The 23063-nt window shown below is 38.0% G+C and overlaps 3 long non-coding RNA genes across 3 annotated transcripts; all 3 read left to right on the top strand.

The window, feature by feature from the left end:
- On the top strand, positions 234–2666 carry LOC107635005. Its single transcript, XR_002361759.1, has 2 exons — positions 234–417; positions 2474–2666. It is a non-coding gene; the product is annotated as an uncharacterized LOC107635005 (long non-coding RNA).
- LOC107635004 lies at positions 6178–7586 on the top strand. Its single transcript, XR_002361758.1, has 2 exons — positions 6178–7041; positions 7121–7586. It is a non-coding gene; the product is annotated as an uncharacterized LOC107635004 (long non-coding RNA).
- LOC110271252 lies at positions 12529–14898 on the top strand. The gene is made up of 3 exons (XR_002361757.1): positions 12529–12549; positions 12638–12796; positions 14859–14898. It is a non-coding gene; the product is annotated as an uncharacterized LOC110271252 (long non-coding RNA).

Here is a 23063-nt window from a genome sequence, read left to right as displayed (position 1 = left end):
CACTGTTTCAGTTCAGCCGTCCTTCCTTGTTTGGGTAAGCGCTTCGTTCCGGAACCTTTGAAATAGTACTTCTGTTTTAAGTTGTTTAGGGATATGAGATTTTGGTGTCATAGGATCGAGTTACGGGTCTTGCATGCTGGGTTCTAAGACGGTTGCATGCGACATCAAGCTGCTGCATCGTCATCGGAGTTGCCACTGCTATGTTCTCTGGCTTATTCGTAAGTATAGTAAGTTGTTCCTCGTCCCGAACCTCTATGGCTTCTATTCTATTATATGTTTCTAAGGTTCTTGCAACGTTAATGCTTTAGGTTTGAGTTCGGTTCTTACGTGCCGTGATTAAAGTTGCTGTGGTTGAGGTTGTGTTGTTGCGGGCTGTGAGAAAAAGAGTTTCTGTCGCGTGGTTAAGTCGTATTCGAGGTAGGGGCCTTTTCAAAGAACTTAATTTTATGATTTGGAGTTGTTATAAATGGATATTAATGTGATAAATGTACTTTTGGTGGTTGTATAAGCCTTATGTATTGCTGGGCCGTTTTGTGATGAACGTATTTATGGTTGGATTGGATTGTTGTTTGATTTGGTTATATGGTTGGTTGCTGAAATATTTCATTATAATTTTGGATAACGAGTTTGGTTCATTGAAAATGGATTGAGTTTGGATTTGATTTCTTGAATTATGAGAAGGATATAAATTTTTGAAATTAGTCTGATTTTAAACTGATTTGGTTTTGAACCCGTGGAATGGGTTGTATACTGGTTTGCTTGGGACCCGAAAGGGTGGCAAAGTCCAAGTTTTAGAGGAGATGCTGTCGAATTTTCATAAAAATCTAGATTCTGTTTTAAAATGTGATTTAGAAAAAGATTTGGACTTGAGAGGTTCTACAAATTGGTTCTTGATTTATTAAGAAATTGGTGTTTTGAGTTTAAACTGTTTAATAAAAGTTTATGTTTCCCAATTGATTTAAATATGAAGGGGCCTATGCTTTGAAGTTTGGTTAAAGAAGTACCTTTGGGTGAGTTTAGCGGAATTTGAAAGAAATTGAACTTGATTAATTAATTTCGTGTTGCTCTTAAAGTATTCTTTAAGTTCGACTTTAACTTCGACTAAACAATTCTGAGCCTTTGGGAGAGTTTATGATTTAAGAATGAAAAGAAATTGGGTTTTTTTTTTTGGACTTAAATAATTTTGGTTTTGAAACTGGTTCAGAACTCTTGGCTTACATGCTTTGGTTTTGATTTTAAATCTTTACTTTAATTTATCTCAACTAAAGCAACTATGATTCCGAGAATTTTTGAAGAGTTTAAGAAATGATGCAGGTTATTCTTCCCTAAAGTCTTGAGTCCTTGCCATGGTTGTTGATTAATAACTCTTGATTTCAAAGTGATGGAGCGAATGATTTGAAAATGAGTGATTTTGAGTCTTTCAGAAGAGATTTTGAATCTGGCTTGGTTATGAAGTTGTTTGAAAGTTTTGAAAAGAAAATTTACTTAAGAAAAGTGGTTCTTGGCAAGATGTGAACTGAATACATTTGTGATTTGAAACTGGGCCAAGAATGATTTTTGAAATAAGATTGAGTCTGATTGACTATGGATGTTATTGAAAATATGATGAGGCCTGGCAAGGATGGTGGTATAGTCCCGCTTGCTCAGTGCGTAAACCGTTATGCAGGGATGGTGGTTTTGTCCCGCCTGCAGTGAGGATGGTGGTTTTGTCCTGCTCACATATTGATAAATTATTTGGCAAGGACGGTGGTTTAAATCCCACTTGCGTGTTCCGGGCAAGGATGGTGGTTTAGTCCCGCTTGCTTGTGGAACCTACAGATAAGGATGGTGGTTGAATCCCGCTTATCCGAGTCAGGTCTGGCAACATAACCGACGCGTGAGCTCATGGCCAGTAGGACAGGCATGCATCATATGCATTTATATGACATTGTTTGGGTGTGCATATTATAATTGGTTTGCCTATGTGAATAGTTATGTTAATTGCTAATTGCTCTACTTGATATAACTGCTTGATTGTGTTTGAACCTTCTTACTTGTGTTTGTGGCTGAGAATTGGTTGGATTGTGATAAATTGGTTGTTGATTGAGCTGCTTGGGCCTAGGGCCGTGGTTGATTATGAGATGGGCTGAATGCTGTGTTTGGTTGTGTTTTCGGTTTAGAAAAGTATGAAAAACCAAACTGGTTCAGCATAGACTTAATGAACCTATGCTTGGAACAGTTTGGTCATTCATGCTGTCTAGGGAAAAACTTTAAAAAAAAAAAAGAGCTTTTGGATTTCTGAGCAAATTAACAGCTTTCCCTTTTAGAAAGGATTTCGAATTTTGAATATTAAATCTTTGGTTTTGAAAAGAAGCATAAGGCGGTTATTAATCACTATACATAAAAAACGGTTTTATTTTTGTATCTTATTATAGCAATTCTGTAACCCTATAATGAGAACCCTTTCGAGGACGATGTTCTCACTCCCCTACAGTTTTTTCCCTTTTCAGGATATGGGTGATGGAGTTTCAGGAGAGTTATATTTATTTTCTGTTTATTCGACATTATTTTGTATTATCTTAGTTTTATGTTTCCCTTGCCTTTAATTTTGCAAGTCTTCACAAGAGGGATAGGATTTTGATTATGCAATGCTTGTAATATTAATAATATGTAGATATATGTATATGTATCTTTTGTAAGTATTGTGGTTTGTTTTGTAAATGTGGTTATATGTTGTCAGATAAGAAGTCTCTTGAGCGGTTATACGGTTTAAACTTTTAAACAGGCTTATATTTTAGTATTAAATATTTTAAAAAGCGTCGTAATACCTGAGCTATCAGAGTGGCGTAGCCGGAAGCGTGACATTTTGATAGTTAGGATGTTACATTATGGTATCAGAGCGGTCCTTCCTGTAGAGCCTGAGGAATGGACCAACTATGCTTCAATTGCATACTCTTAGAATCTGTCATGTAGTAGGTCTTATTTGGATAACAAGAATTAGAGCTTTATGCACATGACGGTCTATTGATTAATGCCATTAGTCTTGCATTGCATAATTTCTGGTATTAAGTTTGGCCGGCTTAACTCTAGAGAATTGTGTATATGGAAGCACTAATGGGTTATCATAGACAATATACGAGTTATAGACAACGCGAATTGCGGGTTTTGGGAACGTTAGAAATTAATTCACAAGGTTACTCGACTATGTGTCTAGTTTTCTACTGGAGTCATGTGACGTGTTCTTTCATGGCTTATCTTGAATTTCTTGTTTGCTATTTTCTTTTGGAAAGTAGTTTGATTGTTCCAACCTTCCTCTTCTGTTCATATGCTTTCTCCTTTGATTCCAACCGCATATGTCTGCCTAATGTCCTTGGTGTGTTTGCCTTCCTTTGTTTAAACCCTTTTCTTGATCCATATATTCTTTGATACAACTTTGGTCTTATTGATGCAGTGTATTTCTTTAAGCTCCTATTCCAAGTTCTTTCTAAAGAAATTGTGATTTAATTTTTCTCTTACTTGACTATATCCACAACCATAATTCTTAAAGCCTTTATAAAATCGTTTTTGATTCGGTATAACCTCCTCTAAATAGAACTTTGAAAATTCTTTATGCAATTTAGAAACTATTTACTCCTAATACCTCGCCAATTCTTTTACTGATTTATGAAAATATACTTATTTTAAAATATATATATATACAGCTTGATTTTCTAACAACTATATTACAATTTTTATGAATATTTTTGCTTGATTATGTATTTAGATACTCTTCAAAGGAAGATTTTTGTCTCCTTCTAGTTGATTTTCGTTTAATAAATTTCGCCTGATCTATTTTTTAATTTGAATTTGGTTTAGCATAACACGTTAATTAAGCATTCTTGCTCTTTCGAAAATGTTGGATTCATATCTTCCCTTTCAAGGATGGACCAATTCCTTTTTGAGCTTTTCACTTTTATGGATGTCATATTTGATTCTGTATTTAATTACTCTCTTACTTTTGTAAACGTCACCATTAGTCTTAATTTTCCTTCTCTTATGAATCTCACACTCATCTGAGTAAGCTTGACTTTGTTTCCATCTAATGCACCGTTTGCCCTCTTAATTGTCATTCTTTAGTCAAAGGTTCTTTCTTGAGAATTTTCTATTGATTGAGTTGTCTTTTCTTGCGCGTTTTGTATTCCTTTGGATCAATTGAAAACTTGTTTGATATTCCAAGGCTAGTGAATTTTGTTTGAACTCCCTTGATTTAAATATCCTTTCTCATATGGGCTGATTTCCTTTTAAGTGCACCTTAATCCCTTGAATATTCCTGCGAAGGTGATAATTTCAAGTATATTTTCGGAGACTTGTTTTGAACTATCTTGAAGAAGTTTTGAATTCTTTTTGAAGAAGTTTCAAATTAAAATTTTCTTGCTTGATTGTAACTGAAAACCATTTATTAAAATTTTGATAAGATTGTTTTGACTTAGCGTACACTTTACGGGAAATTCTAAAAACCTTATCGCGCATACGCAGAACCCTGCTTTTGATAGAAGTGTGTTTACGGAAACTTTTACCTCGGATCTTTCTTTTCTAAATAAAGTTTGACTTCTTCTATCTTTGTTATAACCTTTACACACGTTTGATTGAATATGAGCTTTGAGAAAATTTTGAACAAACTTTTAATTTTCTTCTGAGCTTTATGCATACTTTTGGTTAAGTTGTGCACCTAACCACCTTTCTAAATATTTGAGAAAATAATTTGTTTTTAGTCAAACTAGTGTTCATTTTGTTTTAAAACTCTACATGATCTATTTCAACGTGAAATTTGCATTAAAGTGATGCCACATTCATACTCTTGTTATTCTTTTGCAAAATGTTGGTTACGCCTTTTCTTTGAGAATGTGAAGTGGGTTTTGAAAAAGTTTCCATTCTTTATGAGCAATGCGTTCGAAGATATTCTTGATCCTAACTCAAGTCTTATAAACTGTCTTAAGTTTAAGACATTCTTCTTCTATAAACTTCACACTTCTTTGATTCAACTTGATTTTGTTCAAATTATAACACTACTTTTCTTTTTATTATTCCCATCGGATTTCATTGATTTGGGAATCATTCTTGAGATTGCCAAACTAATTTCCTTTCTGGCACTTTTCATTCCTTGTGCATCCCTGATTACTTGTGATCTCAATAATCTTTTCATGTCCTTGTAGATATTGTCCTTGTCGCTTGTCCTTTTTCAAGGTCTTGTATTCTTTTTAATGAACTCGAGAATTACTTTAGTTTTTAGAGTCATGTATGACCTTTAGGCATAGCAAGCGAAACGTTAGTCTTTTTAAAATGCTGTTCGTGAACGTGAAAAGGAGAAGTGGTAAGTGTGAAAGGGAGGAGTGGTAAGTGTACAACATCTTGAGGAGTTGTGGGAGTTTTGTTCCTTGTGAAAATTGGCAGATGTTAGGCTTGTGACAGGTTAAAGTGCTGTGAAGTGACTGATAGAGTTAGGAAATTGAAGTTTTGAAGTTGGTACAAGGTCGGTGCACAGGCATCATTCTATTTGTTTACGTCAACCTATTTTCAAACTTTTGCCACCTAGATATCCCCTTTGTTTTCGCAGACACTTAACTAGAACACTTGCACCCTCTTATGCTTCAAGTTTTGGTAGAATAGTAGCCCCATGTGACATCTTTGTTTTGAACCATCCTGTAACTTTTGCTTTAGACCAAACTTTTTTTTCTTACACCTAAATTTTTACAAGATTTTCGGTATTTAGAAAATTATATACATATATATGCCAAGACCTTTGTTTTCTAAAGTATACGAAAGTAAAGTATTCAAAACTATTTTAGTATTTTGTGTATTAAGTTAATTTTCGAGGACGAAAATTTTTATAAGTGGGGTAGGATGTAAAACCCCAGATTTTAAAAAGTTATTAATAAATTATTTATGAGCTATTGTATTTATTTTAAAATTTTATTTTTAGAGATTTTTATATATAAGTTGAGTAAATTATTATTTATTATATAGAGTTCTTATAATTGAAAAAAATAGTGAATATTTTATATACCTTAATTTTAATATTTAGATTTTTGACCTTATTTTATAAATAAAGGAGAATTAATTTACTTATATCTAATTTTTATTAAATTAGTATTCGAATGGAAAATAATTTACAACTTGTAATTGGAAGGTATGTTAAAGATAGAAATTTTATACTTAATTTGGTTTTTTGATTATTATTTTATCTTCCTAATTATTTTATGAAATTATACTACTAACCCTATTTTTAATGAAAATACCTAAACTACCCCTAAACCCTAACACTACACTCATCTCTCTCACCCAATCCCCCACCCACGGCTCACACGCTTAGCACACACCTCACTCTTCCTCACCAACACACACAGACACGGTTTTGTGAGTGGAAACAAGAAAGAAAGGGAAGAGGGGGAAATAGAATCGGGGAAAGGGGTAAAAGAGAGGAAGCGTCGAGGGGGTGAGGGAGAAGAAAGGGAGCTGCCGCCTCCTACCGATCCGCCGAATCTTCCACGCCTTGCTGCCCAGCTTGCCGTCGCGCCAGCCACCCACGCCGGAGGAGAGAGAGATCGACAGAGAGAGACGCAAAGAGGGAGAAGGATTTGCGTCGCTGCAGCCATCCATGCCGTCGTCGCCGAGGGAAGCCAGCGCCACCACCGCGTCACCGTCGCCACCATCTATCGCGCCACAACCACACTGCGTCGCCGTCGAGAACAGAGACGCAAAGGAGAGGAGACCGCGGGTCATTGTCCTCGAAGCTTTCGTCGTCACCGTGCAGAGCTGCTGCCATCGCCATCATCGCAGGCTGCTGCTGCGCGTGTGATCGTCGCCGCCTCTGGGTCCGTCACCGTCGAGCAGAGCCGCCGGGGAGAATCGTAGCTGTCGCCAAAGCTCCAGTCGCCGTCAGAAGCTGCTGGTGACACCTATCTGCATGTGCAGTCACCGTTGGGATCCTCTGCCACCGTTCGGGTCACTGGGAACGTGGCTGTGATCACCGAAACCACCATCGGAGTTACCACTGTTTCAGTTCAGCCGTCCTTCCTTGTTTGGGTAAGCGCTTCGTTCCGGAACCTTTGAAATAGTACTTCCGTTTTAAGTTGTTTAGGGATATGAGATTTTGGTGTCATAGGATCGAGTTACGGGTCTTGCATGCTGGGTTCTAAGACGGTTGCATGCGACATCAAGCTGCTGCATCATCATCGGAGTTGCCACTGCTATGTTCTCTGGCTTATTGGTAAGTATAGTAAGTTGTTCCTCGTCCCGAACCTCTATGGATTCTATTCTATTATATGTTTCTAAGGTTCTTGCAACGTTAATGCTTTAGGTTTGAGTTCGGTTCTTACGTGCCGTGATTAAAGTTGCTGTGGTTGAGGTTGTGTTGTTGCGGGCTGTGAGAAAAAGAGTTTCTGTCGCGTGGTTAAGTCGTATTCGAGGTAGGGGCCTTTTCAAAGAACTTAATTTTATGATTTGGAGTTGTTATAAATGGATATTAATGTGATAAATGTACTTTTGGTGGTTGTATAAGCCTTATGTATTGCTGGGCCGTTTTGTGATGAACGTATTTATGGTTGGATTGGATTGTTGTTTGATTTGGTTATATGGTTGGTTGCTGAAATATTTCATTATAATTTTGGAAAACGAGTTTGGTTCATTGAAAATGGATTGAGTTTGGATTTGATTTCTTGAATTATGAGAAGGATATGAATTTTTGAAATTAGTCTGATTTTAAACTGATTTGGTTTTGAACCCGTGGAATGGGTTGTATACTGGTTTGCTTGGGACCCGAAAGGGTGGCAAAGTCCAAGTTTTAGAGGAGATGCTGCCGAATTTTCATAAAAATCTAGATTCTGTTTTAAAATGTGATTTAGAAAAAGATTTGGACTTGAGAGGTTCTACAAATTGGTTCTTGATTTATTAAGAAATTGGTGTTTTGAGTTTAAACTGTTTAATAAAAGTTTATGTTTCCCAATTGATTTAAATATGAAGGGGCCTATGCTTTGAAGTTTGGTTAAAGAAGTACCTTTGGGTGAGTTTAGCGGAATTTGAAAGAAATTGAACTTGATTAATTAATTTCGTGTTGCTCTTAAAGTATTCTTTAAGTTTGACTTTAAGTTCGACTAAACAATTCTGAGCCTTTGGGAGAGTTTATGATTTAAGAATGAAAAGAAATTGGGTTTTTTTTTTGGACTTAAATAATTTTGGTTTTGAAACTGGTTCAGAACTCTTGGCTTACATGCTTTGGTTTTGATTTTAAATCTTTACTTTAATTTATCTCAACTAAAGCAACTATGATTCCGAGAATTTCTGAAGAGTTTAAGAAATGATGCAGGTTATTCTTCCCTAAAGTCTTGAGTCCTTGCCATGGTTGTTGATTAATAACTCTTGATTTCAAAGTGATGGAGCGAATGATTTGAAAATGAGTGATTTTGAGTCTTTCAGAAGAGATTTTGAATCTGGCTTGGTTATGAAGTTGTTTGAAAGTTTTGAAAAGAAAATTTACTTAAGAAAAGTGGTTCTTGGCAAGATGTGAACTGAATACGTTTGTGATTTAAAACTGGGCCAAGAATGATTTTTGAAATAAGATTGAGTCTGATTGACTGTGGATGTTATTGAAAATATGATGAGGCCTGGCAAGGATGGTGGTATAGTCCCGCTTGCTCAGTGCGTAAACCGTTATGCAGGGATGGTGGTTTTGTCCCGCCTGCAGTGAGGATGGTGGTTTTGTCCCGCTCACATATTGATAAATTATTTGGCAAGGACGGTGGTTTAAATCCCGCTTGCGTGTTCCGGGCAAGGATGGTGGTTTAGTCCCGCTTGCTTGTGGAACCTACGGATAAGGATGGTGGTTGAATCCCGCTTATCCGAGTCGGGTCTGGCAACATAACCGACGCGTGAGCTCATGGCCAGTAGGACAGGCATGCAACATATGCATTTATATGACATTGTTTGGGTGGGCATATTATAATTGGTTTGCCTATGTGAATAGTTATGTTAATTGCTAATTGCTCTACTTGATATAACTGCTTGATTGTGTTTGAACCTTCTTACTTGTGTTTGTGGCTGAGAATTGGTTGGATTGTGATGAATTGGTTTTTGATTGAGCTGCTTGAGCCTAGGGCCGTGGTTGATTATGAGATGGGCTGAATGTTGTGTTTGGTTGTGTTTTCGGTTTAGAAAAGTATGAAAAACCAAACTGGTTCAGCATAGACTTAATGAACCTATGCTTGGAACAGTTTGGTCATTCATGCTTTCTAGGAAAAAACTTAAAAAAAAAGAGCTTTTGGATTTCTGAGCAAATTAACAGCTTTCCCTTTTAGAAAGGATTTCGGATTTTGAATATTAAATCTTTGGTTTTGAAAAGAAGCATAAGGCGGTTATTAATCACTATACATTAAAAATGGTTTTATTTTTGTATCTTATTATAGCAATTCTGTAACCCTATAGTGAGAACCCTTTCGAGAACGATGTTCTCACTCCCCTACAGTTTTTTCCCTTTTCAGGATATGGGCGATGGAGTTTCACGAGAGTTATATTTATTTTCTGTTTATTCGATATTATTTTGTATTATCTTAGTTTTATGTTTCCCTCGCCTTTAATTTTGCAAGTCTTCACAAGAGGGATAGAATTTTGATTATGCAATGCTTGTAATATTGATAATATGTAGATATATGTATATGTATCTTTTGTAAGTATTGTGGTTTGTTTTGTAAATGTGGTTATATGTTGTCAGATAAGAAGTCTCTTGAGCGGTTATACGGTTTAAACTTTTAAACAAGCTTATATTTTAGTATTAAATATTTTAAAAGTCGTCGTAATACCTGAGCTATCAGAGTGGCACAGCCGGAAGCGTGACATTTTGATAGTTAGGATGTTACAATTTCTCTAAAAGAGTTAGCATTTTTTTTTAGTTTGCTATTTTTTAGGGTATTTCATTAACTTTTGAATTATTGATTTTGTTTTTCGAAAATATATGGTTAATTTTTTAATGCATTTTAAATATACAGTATAATTTTCTGGTTTTAATAGTAGATATACATGAGGTATATAATTACACAAAACTATTCATATTATTCAATTTATAACTACACAAGTGTAAAAATAGACAATTAAGATAAGAGAGCGATTAATTTTGATTATTAGTTTTTTCTGATCACATGATTCAACTTAAGATTTTTTTTTATTTAATAAATTACGCTCTTTCATAAAAGGAGAGAATATCAATAAATGAAAAACTATTTTTTGTTCAGTGTTTATATTTTCACTTTTAATTTTAGTATTGTTTTTAATTTTATAATTGGACTTTAAGTTATTTTTCCTTAGTTTCTAACATGGTTGGACTTAACATTACTAGTATATATTGTTATGTGTCAATGACATACCAACTTAAAATTGATGCGTTAGTTATTTCCATTAACGAATTGTATGCTTTATATTAGTCCCAAATAACAGTATAACGAAAATATATTTAAAATATTAGATACAAAATCAAAATAAATAAAGTAATTACAAAATCAAAATAAATAAAATAATAAAATTAAAACAATAAATATTCGATTAGTGGTGATAACGATAACAATGATGATAATGTTGTATTATGTAATTTGATCTTAGAATCTATTTTCAAGAAAGTAAAAAATCATATATAAATAATTAGTCTATTTATATAAAATTTTAGAAGAATCGCATCCGAAACCTTATTAAAAATGGTTTTATAAGATTTTTATATTAAAAATTGCCATTTCAGAATTAGTATATACTATCATTATTTAAATATTTAAATTAAGTAATTTTATGATATAATATCAAATTAAAAAGTAAATTAAAAAAACATAAATAAAATTTATGCAAACTCAAAAATAAAAGAGACATGATGAAGAGATTCAAGTATGAGATGAGAGGATTGAAGAGTGATGACATTTGTGAATTGAAACTGTTCCGCTCTGGAGTGTGGCTTCCGACTTATAACTCAGCTACGGTCAGATTGAGAGGTCCTTCTATTACTCGGAACGTCCTCCTTGGAACCGGGATGAGGTCGGCGTGGAACCTGCAAAAGGGACTCCGACGCCCAAGTCAGTAATATTCTAAGATAACGAAAAATACTTTAAAAGAAAATAAAATAGGTGTCTTATGTGTGCTGAAGTGCTTTATTCTTCAGTGCTCAGATGAGATTGGATCAGAATCGTGTCCCCTAGTGGGGTTAGGAGGTGACTTATATAGATGGGAAAGCTTAGTGATTCCACCGTTATGCCGACCTTGATAGTAGGGCTGTTATGGATATTTTCTGTTGTGCCCTTATATCTCGGTAAGTTTGGAAGATTCAGCTATTATCGGTTAGTTTGGAGAATTCGAATCCGACGTTTTCTATTTGTGGTTAAGCTCGGTCAAAGCTTCTGGAAGCCGAGTATTTTGGTATGGATCACAGCCCCCAAGCTTGTCCTGTGAAAAAACAAGTTGAGCTTTTTATGTTTTTGGCTTTTGAAGCTTTGTTGACCGTAACGGAGCCCCCAAGTTCAACTTTTTTTTGGGCTATTATGTGTTGGGCTTTTATGCGAAGTGTGATGTTCGTTCCCGCTTCCTTTAGTGGTTTTAGGAAACGTGGGGTAGTGGGTATCTTGGGAGTTGGGGTTGTCTCTTCAACTGGCTACTGTGTTCGCGTTGGAGTTCATTACATTGTTCTTGGAACGCATCATGACTAAAAAAAGGTTAGTAAATTGTTATTGTCTGTTGGTTTTCTTTCGTTTCTTTGTTAAAATGGGGAAAAAAAGGTACTGTTGCTATTGATGAGAGTGATGTCTATAGCTGGGTTGATAGTGATGTTAGGGGTTGCGTATCTATATTTTGTAATGATGAGCTTGTGAAACAACTGAATGAGGCTAATTGGGTAAGGCGTGGGCATGATTTTGAGGTTAGGTTTCTGCCATGTAGTGAGAATGACAGGGTTTGTGAGAAAAGGTCTGACTGGAGCTACTTCTATATGTATACGTGTTTTATAAAATCCGGTTAATTAACGGCGAATTAACCTATAAATGAGAATTTATTCTAGAAAGCCCAAAATGTGGTTTTTATGGCTAAATATGATAAAGGAGATTGAGACGAGAATTTCGGTACCAATTTTATAGAATTCGGACCAAGATTGGACCGAACGGGCCAAACCGGGCCAATCGGACCCAAAGTGGGCCCTTGGCCCAACATAACTAAACCAAAACCCTAGTTTTTAGCACTCTCTCTCCTCACACAACACCAAAACACGCTGAAAATTGAGATGGAAGGGGGAAGAACACTCTCTCAACTTCTATCTCTCACTTGATCTTCAAACCACCATAACTTTTGATCTAGAGCTCCGATTGGCGCCCCGTTTGCGGCCACGCGTTCACCGTGAAGAGCTCTACAAAACCCATACAATTAATATTGAGGTAAGCCACGTTTTACTCTTCGAATTTCCAGCCTTGTTTTCGAGTTTCATGAGCAAAAATGTTGAGATTTTGGGCTCTTTGATGTTATAGGACCCAACTCTCTTGAAGGAGAAGGTTAATCGTATCTCCTTGGACCTTGGGTGTGGTAAGATTCTCAGCCCTAGTATAATTTTGTTGTTCTATGATGTTTGGGTTTTGAGATGTTGTGTATGGGTATGATGATTGTGGCTTAGGTTGTGTATGTGTGAATATTGGAGCTTGATTGGTGATTTTGGAAAGCTTAAAAAGGGATTTGGTGGTGAAAAATCTATTCTTGAAGGTGTTGAGACCTTGAGAGCTTGAGGAAAAAGTGGTTTGGAAGTGCTCCGGTTGAGTTTGGGAAATCGGCTAAGGTATGGTCTCGGTTTTCCGTATCTAATATGTAATGTGGTAGGAAATACTTAGGCTAGAGGCCCTAAGATAGGCATTGAATTGTTGATGTTGTTGAATGGTTGAAATATATGATGTGGTCATATATGTGATGATGATTAATGATGCCTTGATGGTATGATGTATGAGAAATATACATGTTGTGATATATGCTTGATGATTGGTTATGGTTGAATTATGGGTTGAACCATGTTGATGGTGAGTATGATATTAATTGTGTACAATGATGATTTATTGGAATTGGTGTTGTTGAGAATTGGCATGAGGAAGAGTATATGATATGTCAATATGTGGAGGCTTGATGTTGAATTTGATATATTTTGATTGATTTCAAAGAAAAGGGATGAAATTGGCATGTTTTGATTGATTTTGATAAGAGTTGAAAATGACTTGTTTTGAAAATGGCATGTTGTGGTTTTGTATGAAAATATAGTTTTTGGGCATACTTTGACGGGACATAACTTGGACTACGGATCTTTGTTTTGTGCCAAATCTGTTTAGAAATGAAATTGGATCCGGGATGTCCATGCCGTTCGAAGAACGGGTGAAAAACGATTTAAAATGAGAAAGTTATGTCCGTTGGAAGATTGGGGTTTAAATTTGTGAATTCTGCAGCTTTTAACTTAGAAAAATTTTTAGCAGAATGACCCCTTGCACGTAGGCGCACTTGGCGTGTACGTGCCGTTCTTCCGGAAAATGCCATCCACGCGTGCACGTGGTGTGTGCGGGCGCGCCGATGTGCTGCACCCAATGCCCAGCCAATTTGCCAGAGAGTTGTGCCAGAACTGTGCTAGTTTTGTGCCTAGGGCACGAGAGCACCCACGCGTACGCTTGGGCGACACGTGCGCGTCGCTTGGCTAATTTTCAATCCACGCGTTAGCGTGTATGATGCATACGCGTCGATGAGTTTTCGAGGCCATCCACACGTGCGCGTGGAGTGCGCGTACGCGTGGCCCTGTTTTCATCCCAAAGTTGATTTTTGAGTTTTAAAAGTCAAATTTCATACTTCTAAGCCTCCGATCTCACCACTTATGTCTTAAATCATTATGACATGTCTAGCTATGAGAAGAAGGGCTAGTGAATGTGGTAACTTGCGAGTGAAGCAAGGGAAAAATGAATGATCAATGAGGATCAAAGATGATTATGTGAGAGGCGGAGGATGGTGGTGGAAGTGCTTGTTATGCCATGGGCCGAAGGGCCGTAATTGTTAATGAATTGGCTGGTTATGGATTTAACCATGAGCCGGATGGCTAGATTATTGCCGTGTTACGGCGGAGCCATGATTATGGCTATGTATAAATGCATATATGCTGTTGAATGAATTGTGAATGTTGCACTTCCACTGTTGGAGATGAGAGTTTCCCTGGGAGGAAGCAGTAGCTAGCTACCCCGTGCTCCAGGTTGAGACTCGAAGCTCTTTTGACCCTATGTCATAAGTGTGGCCGGGCACTGTGAAAGACCCGAATGAGCTCGCCCCCGTAAATATTCACCAGTGAAGGTGATGGATATGGATCATGATTATGATCAAGTTTATGATGAGTATAACTCGAGTTGGGGATGCGTGACAGAGGGACAGTCCAATGGTTAGCTACCGGGACTTCTCGGGTTGGCTCTATAACCGACAGATGATATCATCAGCCACTAGGGACAGGCATTCATCATATGCATACTATATGAATTGTTTGAGATTGCCTAATTGGCTGTATATTATTTGGTAATTGTCTAAATGCCTTAATTATTCCTATTTGTATATTTCCTATTTGATATAACTGTGTTTGCTACATTATACTCCTGCTGGTGGTTGGGAGATTTGAAGGAATTGGAAAGGGAAGTATAAGTTAGACTGAAGAATCTTTAGTCAGATGCCCTTTTATGGTTTAGCTTGTTTATAAGCTTTGATTTTTATCTGGAGGAAGTTCTAGGATTGCCTTCGGCTTTCCTCTATTATTATGTATTATATATGTGGAAGCTGTTACCATGCTGGGGACCTCTGGTTCTCACCCATGCGGATTTTGTGGTTTTCAGATGCAGGACGTGAGGTTTCCCGCTGAGGCATGCTGGAGACTTCTAGATTTGCGAAGATCCTTTGTTCTCGGGACTATATTTTGGTTTATATGTTTTGCTTAGATACTTTTATCTCCTTTAAATAATACAAACTGTGATGACTCATCTTATGGGAGATTTTGGAGAATAGGTTTTATGTATTTGTGTCCCTTTGGATTTCCTTTGGAGTTTTTCCTTATTTTATCATATGTATATATTGTTATGCTCAAACTGGTTATCTTCGCAGCCGGATTTTGAGTCTTTATATTCCTGTTTTTGACACTCCTTTGTATATATATAATCTCGCATTGGTTATCCTTGTTCGTTACGTTATCGATCGGAGTGTTGCGCTGTCGAGTTGCGATTTTTGTTTACCCCTTTTTATACAAAGGCTCCTAGTTATAATCAATCATTCATACTACTATACGTACTATATTTTTATTTTTGATGTCGTAATACTGAAGAACTGTGGATTGATGGTTTAGAGGTTATAAAAACTCTCGTTGTAAGTATAGTTACTAAACCAAGCAATCAACCTTTCTTACAAACGTTTTGGTTGTCACAAGTAACAAACCCCTTAAAAATTGTTAACCGAGTATTCAAACCTCGGGTCGTCTTCTCAAGGAACTGCGAGGAAGTATGTTCTTATTATTGGTTATAAAGGTTGTAATCGGGGTTTAGAAGGTGAGAAGCAAGTAATTTAAGTGACGAGTGAATTAAATGTCAATTAAAAATAAATAATAACTGTAAAACAACTTTTGGCAAGATAAGGGAAATTTGAAGTCCAACTTAGTTATCCTTCTCAACTATAATGAAAGTTGTATCTTAATTCCACTTGGTCAACCTTTACCAGAGCAAAGGAAAGTTAAGGGACTAATTAAATTGACCTTTGAATCCTAATTATTTCCTAAGAAAAGGTTGGGATTATTCAAGTTCAACTTAATTAGCAAGATAACGATTATCAATTACGTTGAGTTTGATAACTGTTGAGTTACTAAATTCTTAACCGAAACCAAAAGGGGAAAAATTAAATTGCTGAAATAATAAAAGTGTCCTTAGATGGGAAGCAATGGCAACTTAAATCAAAGAGAACAATCATAAACTGAAAATACCTCAAATTATCATTAATTCAAATAGGAATCTGTAACATGGAATAATTCATAAATTATAATAATCAATTCAAATGTTGGAATAAATAATTGTAGAATTAAAATAAAAGAACAATTAAACCTGGATCCAGAGTTACTCCCAAAACAAGAAGAAATCCTAAATCCTAAGAGAGAGAGAGAGAGAAGATCTCCCTCTCAACTAAATCTAAATCATTGAAAAGTGAAAATATGCGAGCTCTCTCTGAATGGATGCATTCCCCCACTTCATAACCTCTAGTCTATGCCTTCTGGACTTGGATTTGGGCCAAAAAGGGCCTCGGAACTCGTCACGAGCGTTTTCTGCAATTTCTGGTGCGTGGCCTCTGTCACGCGTCCGCGTGGGTCACGCGGTCGCATCATTTGGAGCTTTTCCTTGCCACGCGGTCGCGTCAGTCATGCGGCCGCGTCGCTGCTGATTCGTGCTTGGCACGCGATCGCGTCATCCATGCGATCGCGTGGATACCAGTTTCTTTAAAGCTCCGTTTTGCTTCCTCCTTCCATTCTAGTATGTTTCCTTTTTCATCCCTTAAGTCATTCTGCCTTAGAAAATCTGAAACTACTCAACACACTAAACATGGCATCGAATGGAAATAAAGGTAATTAAAATAATTAATTTTTAAAGCTTAGAAAACATGTTTTTCATTATATGACATAATAAGGAAGGGAAAGTAAAACTATGCAATTAATGTGAATAAGTAGGTGAAGAGTTGAATAAATCACTCTAATTAAGCATAAAAGAACTCATGAAATATGGGTTTATCAACCTCCCCACACTTAAACACTAGCATGCCTCATGCTAAATCCAAGGCAAATAATTAAGGTTAAAGTGATGGAATGTTATGAAATGCAACCTATGCTAAATGTATCTACCTAATGAGTCATGCAATTCCTAATTCATCCACTCATATATAAAGCTTACATGTAGCTAAGTTAATTCACATTCTCAAGGAGTTATGGATATATATATATATATAGCCAACCCTTAAATAATAAAGCACTTTAGCAAATGAGATGGGAAAGAAAACATTGTACAACTTGCAAAACAATTAGTAAATTTTGAGCACGGATATATGTTGATGAGTTATTGAACCCTCGCTGGATTTTGTGTTTACTCTCTAGTCACTCAGTGTTTATTGGGTTTATCCACTCTATTTTTCTTTTTATTCTTAATTTCTACAGCTTTGTTTTTCATCTAACCAATCAACAATTATAGAATATAGTCATACCAAAAAGTCATGAGGTCTTAATTAAGGTTGTAATGGGGCCAAGGTAAAGGTAAGGGTTTATGTATATGGTTAAGTGAGCTAATAAGTGAATCCTTAATTAGACTAAGATCTCACCTAACATACATATTTAGTAAAATAAAATTTCTTTACCTAATTTCCATAATTCTCCACTTATTGTTACATGCTCATGTTTAATTTTTATTTTTATTCCATGTGCATTATTTTTATTTTGTATTGGGGAATTTCTTTTGTATCCCCTTTAAGAAATAAAATATATATATATATATATTTTAATGCACATGATAATTAAATCATTTAGATTTTCTCATGAGCATGCTTTCCAAATTTTATTTCATTCCTTTTAACTTCTCTACCTTTTGTTTCTATCATCCATGTTCCCAAAAGGTTTCCCACATTTAACTCTATTCCTAATTTTCTATCTTAAGCTAACTAAGGATTCACTTGGGATTTTTCTTTGTTTTTCTGCTTAAGGCTAGTTATTTGGCTAAATAGAATAAAGGGGTTTTAAAAGGCTCAAGGGGGCTAACAAGGGTGATGTAAAAGGTAGGCTGATTTGGGGTGAGTGAGCTAAAATCAAATGATGGCCTCAATCATTCTCTTGGTATGTATCTATTCTATATTCTATAATTAGACATATAGATTAAAGCAAAGTAAAGAACATCAGAATAAAAAGAAATGTGACACACAGAAATAAAATTATGGTCTGAATGCAACCATACACTTTAAGCTCAAGACTCACAGGCTGTGTGTTCTCTAACTCAAGCATCATATATCATTCATATATTGTATGCAGGTTTAGTTAAAAATTCCCATTATTCTCTTGAAAAAATTATTTAGGGTAGCTTTTAAAGTTCTAATGTTCCTCCTTGATGAAATGTTGTCAACTAACATGTAATGCTATATATATAAGGTGTGGGTGTTTTGATTCTGTTTAAAGTTTCTAGTTTACTTCCTTTTTATATTTTTCTATTTAAACTATACTATCTTATGCCAAAAAGAGTAAACTATACTAATTAATCCACTAATAAATCAGAATTGCAAACTAAACTAAATAACTAAAATAAACTAAATGGCTAAAGTATGAACTAAAGATGCAAAATGCAGCACATAGAGTAAAATACACAAGTAGCAATGTATAAGTACTAAGAAAATAACAATAAAAGAAAAAGAGAAAAATACAGAAAAATATCCAAAATAAAAGAAAAAGTATGTAGTAGTTCACCAAAATAAACGCCAGAGATGGCGACCTCCCCACACTTAAAATGAAGCATTGTCCTCGATGCTCAATCAAGCCTAGTGTGAAGGAGTGTCATCAATGGTAGGGATGGTAGCTGGGGTCTCCGTGGCGGTGGTGGGCTGAGGGTCTGGCTGCTGTGGAGGTGGGACGGACTGGAGCGGGATCTCCGGATCTGTAGCCTCTATCTGGGGCATAACCTCCTGATGCGGGGCAGCCTGCTCTGTGGCTGCTTGCTGATGAGTCTCCGTCTGGAAATGAGGCTCCTCCTCATGCTCATCCTCCTCCTCGTGCTCATCCTCTGATGGCTCTGAAGGGGTGTCGGGCTCGGAGGAGATGTCGGCGCCCTATCTGATCATCAGCTTCAGATGGGAATAGCGTCACCTGCTACGGTGCTCTAATCTCTCATACCGGCGCCTGTTACGGCGCTCCATCTGATCAAGCTGGCGGAATAGACGGTGCACGAGGCGATAGACCGGCACAGAGGCGGGTGGAGGTGCAGTGATGGCAGCAGGGGCAGCTGGGGCAGCTGTGGATGAAGAGGGTCCAGCAGACGGAGGGGCTGTCTCGTCAGTAGCAGTGACAGGTGGTGGTCTGTAGCCCAAGGCAAGGAAGTTCCTGCTGTGCGGGATGATCTTCCTGCAGTCCGCTGCTGGTGGTCGCTCATCGGCATCCTCCCAAGGCACATCAGCCTGACGGCCTAGCCGTGTAACCAGGTAAGGAAAGGGGAGGTTGCCTCGGACGTGGGCCCTGGCCATATAATGCCAGATAAAACGAGTCAGATAAATGTCCTTACCCTCCAGCACACACCAAAGGAGGGTGATCATGGTAGCCGGGATCTCGGTCTCGTGAGTACTCGGCATCATAAAATTACTCAAGATCTGATGCCATAGTTGAGCCTCATCATTTAAGTACACTCTCTTGATCCCTCTAGGCATAGTGGTGTTCTGACCCATCTCCCAAGGAACAGCAGGGTCGAGAGCTATCCGTGCTTTCACAGCATCCCAGTCAAACTGCATCTGGCCCATGTCCTCATCAGCCTGTGCAAAACCATCTGGCTGATCGGACTTGGCTGGGAGTTGGAGAATGGTCTCTATGGCTTCCTCTGTGACCAAAATTTACTTTTCCCTCAGGTTCACTGCATCTAGGGTAGTAAGGTAGTAGTTGCAATAGAATTCCCGGACCCAAGATGCATTGACCTCTGTCAGTGGTCTCTCCAGAAAGTACCAGCCCCTTTGCTTGATTTGCTCAGTAGTGTACTGCTGAAGGGCTTCTGGATTCTTCAAGGTACGTTCCAGATATAGATTTTTGGAGTTTGCAAAAGCCGGGTACTTCAGTTCACAGTACCGGTTTGCAAATTTTATAGGATCATTTGCAGGAAGCAGCTGGTTAGCTTTCTCCTGCGGTGTGAAGTTCTTCTCCCGCCATGAGGTATCGTGCATTAGAGAAATGATGGACTGGGAGGATTCTCCTCTCTTGCGCTTACCAGTGGCCTTGCCTTTACCTTTCCTGTGTGAGGCAGACATCCTGAAAAACAGAAAATCAGGAATGGATAAAAAAATATAGGAAAGCAAATAGGCAATTAAACAAAGGAGACTCAAAGCGGTAAGGGAGAAATAGAATAAGAAAAATGAGTAATTGAAATGTCATTGAATGAATGTTAAATGGAAAAAAAAAATAAGCAATATGCCATGGTTAGAAAGTTAGAGGAAAGTAAAAATAATCAGAAAAGAGACCAAAAGGGTTAGTGTGGTTAGGATTTGAAAAAAAATTAGTAAATTAAAATCAGTGAGTTAGGAAGGTAAGTGGCATAGAAAAAATTCCATGTAACAAGGATTCACAGGTAAGAATAGAAGTACTCATAATTGAACAAGCAGTTTATGAACCAGGAAATCAAAAAGGATGAGAAAGTCTGCCATAGCATGCATGTAAAGGTTTGGGTAAAGCAAAGTAAAACAGATTTCAGAAATGCCAAACCAAAACATGCATGAAAATAATTTTAAAAAATTTGGGCAGCATTCCGGCTAAAATTGGATTGTCCCGGAAAATAAACAGCAATTTAATCAGTTCATATGCATTAAAAAAAAAATCAAGCCGCATGTACATAGATATAAAATAAACATAAAAACTCAATTGTAAACAGCAGCAACATACAAGAAAGCAGCATATGAATCATGATTATAGCAGCAACAGATTGGCACATAGGGTAAAACAGAAGTAAGAACAGTGCAAGTAAACAGACCTAGATCCACTAACCACAGCCTAAGCTACCTAACAACCTAAAAATCCACTACGACATGCAAGTCTAACTATCCTAATTATGAACATAAATGGAATAAAAAAAATACAGAAAAGTGACGAACAGATAAAATAAAAAAAAATTGGTTGCGTTTTGCGGAACCTGGTAAGCGGAAGGGGTGGAACAGGGAAGAAGGTGGCTGCGGCGGCGTCCGGCGCGGTGGTGGTGCACGGCGATGCGGTGGTGGCGGCGGAGGGGGTTGGTGTCGGAGAAAGGGTTTAGGTGGTGGGTGGTGGTTGGAGGGAGAGGAGGCAGAGAAGGGGAAGAGGGTTGGGGGTGAGGGCTGCGCGACTGATAGGGTTCGCGGGCTGGGGGGGTTATATTTTCGAATCCACGCAGGCGCGTGGGGCACGCGGTTGCATGGTTGGGGCGAGAATGGAAGTGACGCGATCGCGTGGGGTACGCGATCGCATGCGAGGGGGAAAGAAGGGTGACGCGATCGCATGGGTCGTGCGATCGCGTCACTGGAAGTCGTGCTAAACGCACGACTCCAGCGCCGTTTTAGCGTAACTCTCTGTCTCCTTTTGGGGCGATGTGCAATCCATGCGACGCGATCGCGTCGCTCACGCGGTCGCGTGGGATTGGTATTGTGCAAGTGACGTGGTCGCATGGGGCATGCGATCGCGTGGGCTAATTTGTGCGAAACGCACAAGGGCCGCACGATTCCAGCCCAACTTTCTATTCGTTGGATCCTTACGCCGATATATATATCACGCGGCCGCGTGGGTCACGCGGTCGCATGGGTGGTGTTTTTCGCGATATGACGCGATCGCATGGGGCATGCGGTCGCGTCGTGCAGCCTCTTTTTTTTTTGTACATGAAAAGTGCAGAATGCAATGACTATCATGAATGCTTATGCATGATTCCAGGTTTAATAAATTAAAATGAAAAAGGAAAAATAAAAGCAATTAACAGTAAAATAAGTTGAAAAAGAGGCGACCATACCATGGTGGGTTGTCTCCCACCTAGCACTTTTAGTTAAAGTCCTTAAGTTGGACATTGAAAGAGTATCCTGTTATGGTGGCTTGTGTTTAAATTCGTCCAAAAATCTCCACCAGTGCTTGGAATGCCAATAGCCTCCGGGGTCCCAAACTAGGCATGTAAAGCTTCTGAGCAGCTTCAAACAAATTTTTAGGCTCCTGGGGTAACAAATATCAGAATAAACCTCAGGATTCCAAGCCTTGCGATTAAATCCGCCTCCGTCTTGGTCTACATGTCTCCATCCGGGCGGTTTAAAAAGTAGAATTTCACCGTGGTGACCAAACGTTCTCTGTGATCCGTGCAATTGAGCATGATACCAATCCGTGTACTTCGAGGTAAAGTGTGGAACCTTATTGAACCTGGTGTACCAGTTCTGAGTACGAGCCAATTCCCTCTTACTCTTAAAGCCGCAAAGAGCTCTAAGCTGGCCATCTGTTTCAAGCAAACCATAATCAAGTGAATAAGTAAAATTATAAGTTAAGGATTGTACCCACTTGAAGCTTGTATTAGGTGGTAATGGCCGTGGGATAGGTGTTTTTGGTGGTTCAGCAAGTCCCGTTTCCTTGTGCTCTTCTGTGAGTTCTTCCACTTCCTTGCAAAGATCTTCAATTGTATCTGTATCCTGGTCAAAGTCTTCTATGTCTTCCTCATCACTCGAGTCATATATTGGAGGTTGAGAGAAATCTACCTCCGCATCATCTTCATATTCACTTGGGGAAGATTCTTCGATCTTAGAGAATTCACTTGCGGATGCAAGTTCATCACTAGGAGAACTAGACTTGTGACTATCATCATCAAGGAAAATTGCTTCTTGGATTATTCCGTCTGATTCTTCGTAAACGACTTGCCTTGGAGATTGTACGGTATCCTCCTTAGCATCAACTGTGGCATCTTGAACGGAGTTTTCCTCAATTCTGGATTCCCAAGGAAGTTCAGCATTGCCTAGATCTTCAACCAATTCTTCTTCTTGAACAATGACAGCTTCTTCCACTTGTTCTAGTACGAATTCATTCTCTGTCTTGTCCACTGGAGTCTCTAGTATTTCTTTCATGCTACGCTCTTCATCGGGCTGTCCACACGGAGCTGTGGTTGATCCTTGTATATTTGAGCGCATAGTGGCCCATTGAATTAGTGCTTGCTCCAGTTGTTGAACGGTTGTTTGAAATTTAATCATTGTTTCTTTTAGGCGATCCTTTGCTTCGCGGTTTGCCAGACTTGGACATGATACAAAGGAAAGTGGTGATGATTGGGAACGCTTGGATTGGTATTGGGGTAAGG

The sequence above is a fragment of the Arachis ipaensis genome, chromosome B04 (assembly GCF_000816755.2).
Source record: "Arachis ipaensis cultivar K30076 chromosome B04, Araip1.1, whole genome shotgun sequence".
NCBI classification, from domain to species: domain Eukaryota; kingdom Viridiplantae; phylum Streptophyta; class Magnoliopsida; order Fabales; family Fabaceae; genus Arachis; species Arachis ipaensis.
This window is presented reverse-complemented; position numbering and strand designations above follow the sequence as displayed.